The sequence below is a fragment of the Manis pentadactyla genome, chromosome 8 (genome assembly GCF_030020395.1).
Source record: "Manis pentadactyla isolate mManPen7 chromosome 8, mManPen7.hap1, whole genome shotgun sequence".
NCBI classification, from domain to species: Eukaryota; Metazoa; Chordata; class Mammalia; order Pholidota; family Manidae; genus Manis; species Manis pentadactyla.
Genome location: NC_080026.1, coordinates 84,124,617 through 84,137,649, shown reverse-complemented (window position 1 = coordinate 84,137,649; position 13,033 = coordinate 84,124,617). Strand labels below are relative to the sequence as shown.

Sequence of the window (13,033 nt, the reverse complement as noted above, 5' to 3'; positions counted from 1 at the left end):
TGCAGCATTATCTATCCCAACTTGAATGATACATCCACCTTCCCCATTCTGCCCCCATCCCATACCCCCTATCTTCTAATGTTCCTCACATCCATGTGGTAACTTGGCACACCTCAGAAAATCATGCTGAGAGGGTGTCCCATGCTCCATCAGAAACCAACTTAGTTCAGAACATTTCAGCAACTTTAATGAAGTTCCCGTTCCCAATGATCTTCATGTTTATCAATACCTCACTATACTGAGTGCTTATTTATAAAAACCACATTTTGCATGGATGCATCCTTCCTTCATCTTAAGTTTGAGAAACAGCAAGCATCTGCCTTTGGTAGCCTGCCACCTGTATGACATCGAACTGAATTTAGGCTCCACGACCCAGTTGCCATCACACTCCATAACCATATCATCAGGGCGTTTGTAAGCAATTCCCAGCTATATCACTTGCTTCTCCAAAGGGAAAACACTCACTATTTCAAGCCCTTACCCTGCAGCAGGGAACTGCACAGACAGTTGTTACGGATGCCAACATCACCATGGCCATCTGGTAAGCAGTGGGAGACGAATGAGTAAGGACAGAACATAATGATGGGACATGGCAGTACCAAGGGAAGGTGCACATGGGACCTTTCCAAACAGGAGGCCAACACCCAGATGTATTTTAATTATGTTCATTTAGTTCCTCAGGCTGGAGGCTTCTTCAAGAATGAAGATATTAACTGCTTTTAAGATGACATCTTTCAACAGTTTACATATCTTAGACTCCCGCCTGGTTTGTGGGTAGCCACTTTGTCAGCTGTCATACTAATTAAAAGGAAATATATTTATGTTGAAGGCAGGTCCCCAAATGAAGAGCATTTTTTAGAGGCTAATATATGTCTCAAGGCATTGCAATCTGAGATTCTTACAGCAGAACAAGACACTAGACCAGTTCACACTTTGGGTTCAAATATGTGCTTTCTACAGAGTTAAAACACAAGAAGTTTTAGTAGAATTAGTCACCAAACATCATCAGAATTTCAGAGTATCTACGAGCAATCTGAATAAGCACCCCCAATGTCAACTGCATTACTCTATTTGTTCAAGGCATTGTGGATGAGGGAGAGGGTGTAATCATGAAACCCAAGGCTTATTTTAGCATGCTCAGTACCTGATACCATCCCTGTAAACAGTGAATACTGTGCAAATAAGTACTACGTACAGCTTCCAAAATTCTGTCGTGGTTGTGCTACTGGCTTTCTGTGAAGGAGGACGGTTGCCCTAGTTTCTCCAAGTGTTCTTCTAATGACATGGAGAATGTTGTGCTTTTCAGGTTGAATGAAGGCGAGAGAATGGATACCGTAGAGATAATCTTACAGCAGGAGACATCACCTGGGCTCTTGGGACCACTCCACTTCCTTCCTATCCCTTCATTCTCCTTCTTATGTCTTTCTTTGACCAATTTTCATGATGAGGCCATCTCTAACTTCTTCCTCATTCTCTGTTCTGGGTAGAATCAGCTCCCTGGCCATCTTTGGTGCTTAGAAATGACCTTTGCTTTTTTTTCCTCCCCACTTCATCCTATCTCAAAGCATTTATCCCCATATCTTCATGCAGTTCCTAAAACACAAGCCAAGCCATGAATCTTTCTCTTTGTATTGGAAGAAAAACAACAAGTTCCCTCTGACCCCGCATCATAGAAATGAGTCCTATGATGTCCACTCATTCTGGAGACAGTTATCACCAAGAGTGCTCCTGGGACTGCCCACATCAGAATTGCATAAGGTGCCTGTTAAAAGGCAGACTCTGGGGGCCCATCAGGAACCACTGACTCAGAATCTCTTAAGATTGGGGCCCAGGAATTTACATGTTTAATAAACTCCCAGGTAGCTCATGCATGTTAAACTTTGCAACCAATGCCTCTGAGTCTCAGTTTAGTTTTTTGTATACATTTATAGTAAATGATTTAGTTGGGTTTTTCTCTCTCTCTCCTCTCCATATATAAGAAGTGAGAAAGAGAGAGAGAGAGAGAGAGAGATGGATATAGCTTTAGCCTAGCCTTCCCTAAACATGCTCAGAACTCATACATTAATCTACAGTTGGGCAAAACCATCTAACACAAAGCCTATTTTATAACAAAGTCAAAGCGTTGAGTAACTCATTTAATGCAGTGAATATTGTACTAAAAGTGGAAACCAGAATGGTGGTTGTATGTGTAGAGTGGCTGTAAGTGTATCAGTTCTTTACCTCATGGTCATGTGGCAGATGGAGCTGCTGCCCAGCATCATGACAGAGGATCATATCACTAGGCTGGGAAAAGATCAAAGTTCAAAATTTGATGTACAGTTTCTACTAAATGCGTATCACTCCCATCACTGTAAAGTAAAAAAATCATAAGTAGATCCATCATAAGTCAGGGACTATCTGTATGTATACATACTTATATATTCTTTTATAGAAATACATTTACAATGTATAATATATTGAGTGTCAGTTATATGCATCTATCCAAACCTGCCCTGTAACAAAACCAGAATACAAGGCCAAATTCCCTTCTCCTTGACTCCTTCCCAGGACTGCTGTATCACAGAAGAAAGTAAATGAAAGGAAGACATCTTAACCAAAAACGCAAGGGCCTGAGGCACTGTTTCCTTGTCTAGAAAGCAGAGCAAATACTACCTTGATTTCTGGTACTAATAATAAAACACTAAAATTTACAAAGTTCTTTCACACAAGATATCTCTCAGATACTACTCAGGACAACCCTACTAGTAGCATTATTACTTATTAATATTCCCCAGTTTAGACATGGGAAAACTGTCTGACATTGGTGTTTAGAAATGACTTCTTTTTTTTTTTCAGACACCAAAGTGACTACTCCAGAATCTCAAAGAATAATAGTAATAATAATAATAATAATAATAATAATAACATTCCTTACAGTAATAATTTGGTTTCCTTTTTTATGTGGGTGTGGTTGGAAAAATATCTTTGTTCCTTGACTTATTATTATTATTACTATGGGTTTAACTAATTTGCAATATTAGTCATGAGGATGATATAGCCTTTGATCAAGTAAAATATGAGACCTCTGTTTCATCCAGAACTGTTTTAAGCCAGAATTCTATTCTGGTTAAATTAACTTGTTATTATTTTGGAACGCTGAGATGCCCATCGTGATGGCTGAACGTTACTGACACACCTTTCAGGCACAGTAGTCGCCCCCTACTCTCCATTTTGCTTTCTGTGGTTTCCTTACTGGTCGTCAACAGCGATCCACAAGCGAGGATCCTTCTGAGGTGCGGCCAGAAGGTCTACAGTAGCCAAACGCTACATCACAATGCCTACATCGTACACCTCACTTCATCTCATCAGGTCCACGTTTTATCGTCTCACATCATCTCAAGAAGATAAAGGGTGAGAACAGTACAATAAGATGTTGTGAGAGAGAGCACGCGAGAGAGATCACATCCACATAACTTTTTCTTACAGTATGTTCTTAGAATTGTTCTATTTCATTTTTGGTTATGGTTGTTAATCTCTCACTGGGCCTTTAATTTATAAATGGAACTTTATCATATTAAGTATGTATAGGAAAAAAAAACATACTATATACAGGGTCTGGTACTATCCACAGTGTCAGGCATGCATTTGTGTCTTAGCACATATCCCCTGCAGACAAGGGAAGACTGCTCTATATCCATTTAATACTTTCTACCCCGTTATAGAAAAAAGAGCCAGCTCTGGGTTGCATAAGCCTGGAAAGCCTGCCTCATTAACCTCTTTCCATTCAGAGGCTAAAGGCATAGTTGGAACCTGGTGTAATGTGGCAATGCTTACTGATGCCAAAACAAAAATTATGATAATTTTGTCCATTTCTGATAACAGATTCATCCATTTGGACAAGAATTTTGGCATTGTTTGGAAGGAGGCAAATTTCCTGCCTTAGAAGTAAACATCCCCAGAGGAGTTGCCTGTAATATTTACAAAATCCAGAGAAAGCCCATGAGGCCCACAGGACTGCTGTGAAGGTTGACAAAGCATTCTAGGTGAGAGTAAAGAGATCCAGAGCAAAGGCAAGACCTGGAAAAACCGACCATTCATCTAAGTCAAAGTTTCACTGAGCGAGGACACACTGAGTTTTTTTGGGGGAGCTTGGGCAGACATATTTAGCTAATTGGAGAAACGTATTTTTCCTTAAGGCAAAGTGTGGTCACCTTAATATGAGATATATGATATAAAATTATAAGTTTGGAAGAGATTTCCAGATCTAAATTCTATGATCCCCTAACTTCCTCCTAAGCCTTCGTATTAAATTAACTTTCTCTTCATATAGCTACAAAAATATTAAGTTGTTCAACAACTGTCATGTTTTATTTTGCCCTAGTACACTAATAAACAAAGCCAGATAACCCTTTCAAGTATTTTTATTTAAATTCCTCATCTACTTCTATCCTCCTTATGCATTTCATATACACATAAATAAACACACCTATGTAAAGTCACCCATGAAACAAGGGAAGCCAAAAAACGCTGTGGGACTTCTCTCCCATCCGATTCATAACACGTTTAGCAGATAAATCTAATAATGAATAAGAGTAGATAAATTACACATTTCTTTAGCAAAAGACAGATGAAGTGTTCCTGGAACGAAGATTTTCTTTCAACCACACCCACATTGGAAAAGGAATCAAAGTATTACCCTAAGGAATCTTCCTCTAACATATTCTAATCAGTTGTTGGTTGAATTATATATACAGTACTTGATTTCTGTCAACAGAAAATGATCAGCAATAAATTGTTGGTACCAAAGACTGAAATTTTAAAGCATAATTATGATATTCTATTAAAATGTCATCCCATTCCTTAATTCCCCCCCTACCAAAAAAAAAAGTGAATAAGCCTATTTTAAAATGAAATATTCAAAGGGAACAAGAGACCCCAAATTACTAAACCTCATTTCAACTTCAGTGAAAAGAACTTCACCTATTAAAAGTTAATACCTAAAGTACACTGCTTGTAATGTGCAACCAAAATTACTCTAATCCTGTGCTTATATCATAATTACACGTTTTGTTAACCTCTCTCAATGTCAATTTTTCACTTATTTATACATTTTCAATGTCCAAAACAGAATTCCACAGAGAAACTGTAATTATAACTTGAGACTCCACCCAAGCTTTTCAACAGTAACTGTATACCATTGCTTTAATCCTCAGAGTTGGGCTGGGGGTGGAGGGGGGAGAGGGTAAGAGCAGGCATTCATTCTGAATAGCACGTTGCTCAAGTTGTCTTTACACAAAGAGAGATGCATGAAATAGCAAACACAATGAATTAATGGAGCATTAATGACTTTCAAATATCCAAAATTCTATTTTTTAAAATAGCTAATGGTGGCCAAATGCACAGAAGGCTGAAAACATAAATTCTGGAGAAGAAATTTGCTTTTATCTCTTACACAACAATTCAGAAATGTAACTTTCTTTTTCATTCTGTGGGGAGGAGGGAAGGTTTGTTTCGGAAACATCACACTATTATGCTTACTGAAAACCACTATAATCTACTTCTAACATCAGTAAGTTTAAAAAAACCTTCGAACTAGGATTTTATAGAGCCTGGTGGAAAAAGTATGCATGTTCCTTCCTGCACCTAATTACCTCAACTGAAAAATCTGCCAAGTATTTTGCCCTTTAGTTCTCTTAATCGTATTAGGGTAAATGCATTTGGATGCCAATAGAAACAAACATTTAAAGATTTTCACTTAGCTTCCAAATATGTATGAAGGCTACATTTGAGACACAGTGTCCCTAGTCCTACAAAGACAACATACAGAGTTCTTTTTTATTGTAGTTCCAAGCAAATATGAATTCGCTCATGTTATAAAACCTGATGTGTAGTTTTGAGACAATTTAAGTAAAATAATGTCAATATGAGAGGCTCTTACAATGAGTTATGCTTCTTTCTGTTACTTTATTACATTAGACATTCCTTTCTCAAAGCTTTATACTTTTCAGTGTGCTCCTAGCAACCAACCAGGCAAAAAGCATCAACTTTATATACCTGGCACTATTCCAACTCTTGCTGCTATTGACAATTACATCGAAGTTTCCATTTAATTGCTGCTCTGTTGTGACACTGAATATTTGTCATAATTAGGCATTTCCTATGTTCCATCCATTCAATTTTGATTATTACTGAAAATGAATTTTTTTTATTCCAGAAAACCTAGGCATGAAAATTCTGCAGATAAGAGTAGCTACAGCTGTTACTATCATTACCAACATTGCAACATGCAGAAGAACAAAAAAAAAAAGGAAAGAAAGAAAGAAAAAAAAAGAATATAATTTCTCAGAAGGTAATTTTCCTTTCAGTCTAAGTGCTCTTATTCATCTTACAGTTACTCAATGATTTCCTGTTCTAATTACAGGACATTATACAGAAAGACATTTGTAAAAGGAAAATGAAGCAGTGCATGTGACTAAATACTTTGAATTGGTTGAAAGTGTTTAAAATTCCAAGGTTGTACATCAATTTTATCAATTCCTGATTACAACTCTGTGTAAATGTGTAATGTGTCCCAGAACATTTCTAAATCTCTCTTAAGGCAGAAAACTTAGTACCCAAAGTTAGGATACATCAAAGGGGAAAATACATTTGCAGTTAAACTGATGTTGAGAGGCTGGGGTGGGGAAAGATAAGTTTGGTTTTGTTTTTCTCTCATCAAAGCTGTTAAATTGGAGGCGTGCCAAGACAAGGAGTGGAAATTTTAATAATAAAAATAAATTAAATGCTGATTAAAAGGGAGAGAAACCAAGATTCCATCCGGAATAGAAATGAAAATGCCACAAACTATTTCATAAAAACATACTGTGACGTAAATTAAACATCAGTATTGCACTGTTGTGGTTATTTTGAGAAATGGTTTGTACTGTAAGTCAGCTGGTGCTGCCCCACCCTTAATGATTTTGTAATTCTCTACACAGCAAGCAAGTGGGGCAGTCCTGAGATTGCTAAGACAGAAAACAGACCTAGCCATACAGAACTGGCAATAAAAAAGATAATGTACTTTAACATAACAGAATAAGAAGATTGGCTTTATTAACTAAAAAAACCTACTTTAAAAGGTCCCCAGCTTGCCATTTGTTTTGATAAATGGAAAGACAGATCTTCCCAGGATAGGCACTGGAGAACTTAAAAAAAACGAAAATGTGGGAAAATATATCAGTGCATGGTTGCAAACAGAACAAAGAATATTTCAAATGCAAAACCCAGGGTTTTAACCAGCTGTTTCCAAAAGCAAGCCACTTCAAATAGATGGACACACAAATATAAAAATATGTATAATATGTTAATATCAGCTTTCGTCCCTACTTTTTGCTTCCTCACTCAGAAAAGAAAACAACACAAAACTAAACTAGACTCAAGCACTGCCATCACTCTGAGTAACACATGAGCCCATTTGGACGCAAGCCAGCAGCACCTCCAATTTTCCCCCAGTCACTGAATTCTAAGCCACATTTAGGAGCCACTCTAGATTTCATCTGGAGAATCAGCATCTCATTCTCACATGGCTTATCTCAGCCAAATTTAGATGTCACGCAAGACAGATATTATGCAATAAATAAGAGCCTCTATTGGTGAGATCACATGGCCAGACTGACACATAGGTAAGAGGTGACCACATTTTGGGTGTGATTCTGAGGGCCTGACCTACATTAACTTGCCTCCCCTTCACAAGGTTAACTGTTAAGCTATAGTCAGCCACTCACCTTTAGTATAAATGAGTTTCAGTATCTGAAGAAAAATTATAAAGAACTCATGAGAACACCAGGGAGCCAGGGCTTAGACAAAATTTCTCCTACTCTAAAATTTTGCCAAGTTATCTCAGAGATTAACTCCTGCATTTATTTATTTACCAGTGACCCAGGTAAGGCTATTATATTGAATTTGACCTTTCTTGGTTTAGAAGGAGCTACTACTAAGATCCAACAGCCCTTATGGTTACCATGACAAAGTTGCTATAAAATAAGGAAACTTGACCATCATTAGGACAACTGGCCTTAAAAATCAAAATAATTTCTGCCCATCTCTCTCTTTAGAATATCTACATGGCTTTTTCTTTTTTAAGTTGTATCTTAAGCCTGCCATCATTAAAAGAATCACAATCCCATTATGACAGCAGCTATATAAACCTTTTATATTTGAGAGACCCTCCCGAGACCCCATATTCATGAATAAACCTAAGTAGGGTGTGATACTGGACAGAGCAATAGTTAAATGACGAAGTTCCATTTATCAGTCTCTCAGCATGTAAGAACCAAATGCGTGCCTTAACAAAATCGCTAATCACTATTTGTCATGACTTTCACAGACATGATTATCTCACAAGTAGTCAACACTGATAAGGCTAAATCTCATGATTTCCAACATGGTTTATATCAGGGGAAAAAAATCTATGGGGAGAACTAAACCCCAAAGAATGTAAGATTGACTAATATTGACTGTGGAATGCCTAGCATTTTGAAGACATTTTACACATACATACATACACACATACACGTGTGTGTGTGTGTGTGTGTATGTGTGTGTATGTAATCAGTGATATCAGTGATACATCTACTATCACTTAAACTGGGTGGCTATTAAAAATAACAAATTAAGTAACATTTCAGGTCATGCAAAGATGCTTTTGTTATATTAAGTGAAGAAAAGGACGATAGAAAATGATATGTTCAGCCCCTTGTGTTTTGTTTAATAGCATTACTGAGATACAACTCATATGTCAGACAATTCATCCATTTAAAGTATACAAACTTTTAGTATATCCACAGAGTTGTGCATGATCACTACAATCAAATTGAAAACATTTTCATTTTTCCAAAAAGAAACTCCGAACCCTCCTGTTCCCACATCTTTCCACCCCTCACCAGTCCCAGGCAACCACTAATCTACTTTCTGGTTCTATAGGTTTGCCTATTCTGAACATTTAATATAAATGGAATCATACAATATGTGGTTTTTTTGTTTCTGGCTTCTTTCACTTAGCATGTTTTCAAGGTTCATACATATTGTGGAATGGTGTATCAGTATTTCATTTCTTTTTATTGCTAAATAATATTCCATTATACAGACATACCACATTTTATTTATCCATTTCATCAGGTGATGAGGCATTTGGGTTATTTCTACGTTCTGGCTATTAAGAATAATACTGCTTCAATATTTGTGTAAAAGTTTATGTATGGAGACATGTTTTCATTTCTCTTGTGTATATACCAAGGAATAGAATTGCTGGGTCATATGGTAATTCTATGTTCACCCTTTTGAGGAACTTCCAGGTTGTTTTTCAAAGTGGCTGCACCATTTTACATTCTCTCCAACAGGGTATGAGGGTTATGAGAACTCTATATCCTCTCCAACATTTGTTATTGTTTGTCTTTGAGATAGCCATCCCAGAGGATGTGAAGTGGTATCCCATGTTGTCTTGTTTAATGCTTAAAATTCATTGATGAGGGTCCGAATAGGTTGTGAGATTATCTGCAATTCTTATTGTATCCTTGGTTTGCCTACATTTTAGCTGTACAATTTTTTAAAAGTTGGGAACATCTGGCAAATTTACATGGAAGTTCAAGGGATCTCAACTAGTCAAAACAACCTTGAAAAAGAGCAAAACTGGAGGACTCACACTTCCCTATTTCAAAACTTACTATAAAGATACAGTAAATAAAATAGTGTGGTAGTGGCATAAGGATAACAAGAGATAGAATAGAATACACAGTCCAGAGATAAGCTTTCAAACATGGGGTCAAGTGAATTTTGACAAGGTTGCTAAGACCATTCGATAGAGAAAGGACAGTCTTTTCAACAAGAGGTGTGGGGAAGACAAGATATCGATAGGCAAAAGAATGAAGACCCTTACCTCACACTGTATGCAAAAATTAACTCAAAATGGATCAAAAAATCAAATTCAAAAGCTAAAATTAAAAAACATAGGGGAAAATATTCATGACCTTGGATTTCACAACAGTTTCTTAAGCATGATATCAAAAGCACAAGCAACAGTAAGAACAAAAAATAGGTAACTTTGACTTTGTCAAAATTTAAAACTTTTGTGCATCAAAGGATACTATCAGGACAGTGAAAAGACAACCCACAGAATGGGAGAAAATATTTGCAAATCGTATATCTGATAAGGCATTAATATCCAACATATATAAAGAGCTCCTTTAACAACAAAAAGGCAAACAATCCAATTTAAGAACAGGCAAAGGACTTGCAGAGATATTTCTCTAAGGAAGTTATACAAATTACACATGGAAAATGCTCACTATCATTGATCACTCAGGAAATGCAAATCAAAGAGAGAATGAGATACTACTTCACACCCACTAGGGCGGCTATTATTTAAAAGACAAAAATAAAAAAACCCAAGTGTTGGTGAGGATGTGGAAAAATTGGAATCTTTGTGTACTGCTGGTGAGAATGTAAAATGGTGCGTCTGTGGTGGAAAAAAGTCTGGAAGTTCCTTAAAAAGTTAAAAAATGTAGAATTACCATATGACCCAATAATTCCACTCCTACATATATACCCAAAGGAATTGAAAATAAGGACTCAGATATCTGTACAACAATGTTAATAGCAGCATTATTCACAAGAGCCAAAAGTGGAAACAACCCAAGTGTCCATCAACAAATGAACAAAATGTGGTCTATCCATGCAATGGAATATTATTCAGCCATAAGAAGGAATGAAGTGGATGAAATACAACATGGATAAATCTAGAAAACATTACACTATGTGAAATAAGCCAGACACAAAAGGACAGATATTGCATGATTTTATTTCTATGCAGCACCTAGAATAGGCAAATTCTTACAGAAAGTAGAAGACAGGTTGCCAGGAGCTGGGGGTGGAGGGGAGGAGGGAACAGGAAATGGGGAGTTATTGCCTAATGAACATAGAATTTCTGTTTGGGATGATGAAAAAGTTGTGGAAATAGACAATGGTGATGATTACACAATATTGTGAAGGTACTTAATGCCAAAGAAACACATATTCAAAAATGGTTAAAATGGTCAATTTTATGTTACGTATATATTGTACTCAATAAAAAAAGGGGAATATCTGGCAAGAGTTATATTTTCTCTTAGCTGTTTCTTGGGAGGAACAGCAGTGTCTCGTCAACCAGCAACTAGAAGATAAAAGTGAAGGACACAGAATCAGTGTCCTAATTTCTTGTATCCCTCCTGGACCTTTGAAGGAGTCTTATCAACTGTAATTGCCTAGACAGGATTCCAATAAACATCTGAACCTTCTGTCAAAGGGTAAGAGCACTCGTGTTATTAGTTCGCCCTAGACTCTGGACCAACAGCTCTTCCTGAAAGGCTGAAGGAGTCTGGAGAAAGCTATCCACCAAACAGTGTTGCAGTCATTGGGTGGCAGGCCTTTTTAGATGAAGGGTGAAGAGTTTAGGCAGTCATCTCATTTCTATGACTTTTAAAAAAAGTAATCTCACCACATGAGGAGTTTGTGGACCACCCTCAAAGTGCTAAGTCATCTCCAAACAACTGCACTAACCTCTGGGAGCCCACATCCTAAGGTGACAAGAGTTGTATTGATTGAATTACTTTCTTTCACGTTATCATAGGGCTTCTGCAGTGGCTTAACAAGGAAAAGAGGGCAAAGGCCTCTATCTTCTATCAGTGGCTCATCTTAAATGAATGGTCTTCAAACTGGTGAACCCTTACCCAGAGGGTACAAGAAGACTTTCCTAGGGCAACCTATATAGGAATGGGACAGATCCTCAACATCTGTATTACTCACTCCTCAATTCATCTGCCTGAGAATGAGCCTGTAATCAATACAGCCAATGTCCTTCTTCCCCATCACCCAATATCACAGAATATTGGTTACAGAGAAGTGTGGCAGTGGAAACAGAGCACTTTGACCTGTCTTAGGATGCTCAGAATTCAGGAAAAAACATGCCAATCCCTTTAAATATAGCTGGAATGCTCTGCAAGGCTATCAGATTTTTTTTTAATAAACTGGATAAAACCTAAGGTTAAACATTTTAAATGATTAATTTCAGAAATATCACACTTTAGTAAACACAGATTTTAAAACTTATGATTTTATCAAATCATATTTATTTAGTTTAATTATAGTCAATCACCATCTTATTTCATTCTATATCATGTTTAACATTTTCTACCTCTTAGTAACAAAACACTCATGCAAACTTATAAAACACTGAGATGTTCACTTAAAATTGGGCAAAGGCATATATACAGTGTTCCCAAAATCTTTTAGAGCAGCACCTATTCAACAGAAACATAATGGTTATTTGAGCCAAATATATAATTAAAATTAAAAAGTAGAAAGAAAAAAGGTAAAATTAATTGTAATAATCTATCCTTTTTAGTTCTCATTATCATTGAAAGCAATAATTCAATTAATATTCTTGTCTTTTCATTCCCCAGTTTTATTGAGGTATAACCGACATATAGCTGTGTCTTAGTTTATGGTGTACATACAACATAATGATTTGATATATTATTGCAAAAACATTTTCTTATTTCATGGTACAACTACAAGTATTTCTCTAGGCTATATTCTGTTTTTAAAATCTATTTTACCTAATCCAATATACCCAAAATATTATTTCAACACATAAACAATATAAGGAATTACTAGTGAGGCATTTTACATTATTTTTCATTTAAGTTTTTGGAATCGTGTATGTATTTTACATGTACAGAATCTCTTAATGTAAACAAGCCATATTTCAAAGGTCTTAATAGCCATATGTGGCCAGTGGCTATCATATTGGATGGCATAGTTTTAGAGAGTCCACCAGAAAAGAAATTTGAAGACCATTGTGTTAGACAACCTGGACCTGAAGAAGCAGCTGGAAGGAACGGGGCTGTTCTGGGTACTTGGCACAGTCCCCCAGGTGCCTTTCAGTCCTGGACACAGGGACCTCACAATCTTCAGAAAAGAGGATCAGCAACACAACTGCGAGAAGGGAATGAAACAGGAAAAGCTGCCACCAGAAGGGCTG

General features: G+C 36.8%; 1 protein-coding gene across 2 annotated transcripts in view; it reads right to left on the bottom strand.

Annotated features, from left to right (window-relative positions):
• Window positions 1-13,033, bottom strand: part of ARID5B (AT-rich interaction domain 5B) — a 174,112-nt gene that overhangs the window by 91,409 nt on the left and 69,670 nt on the right. The gene's annotated exons all lie outside the window — the stretch shown is intronic.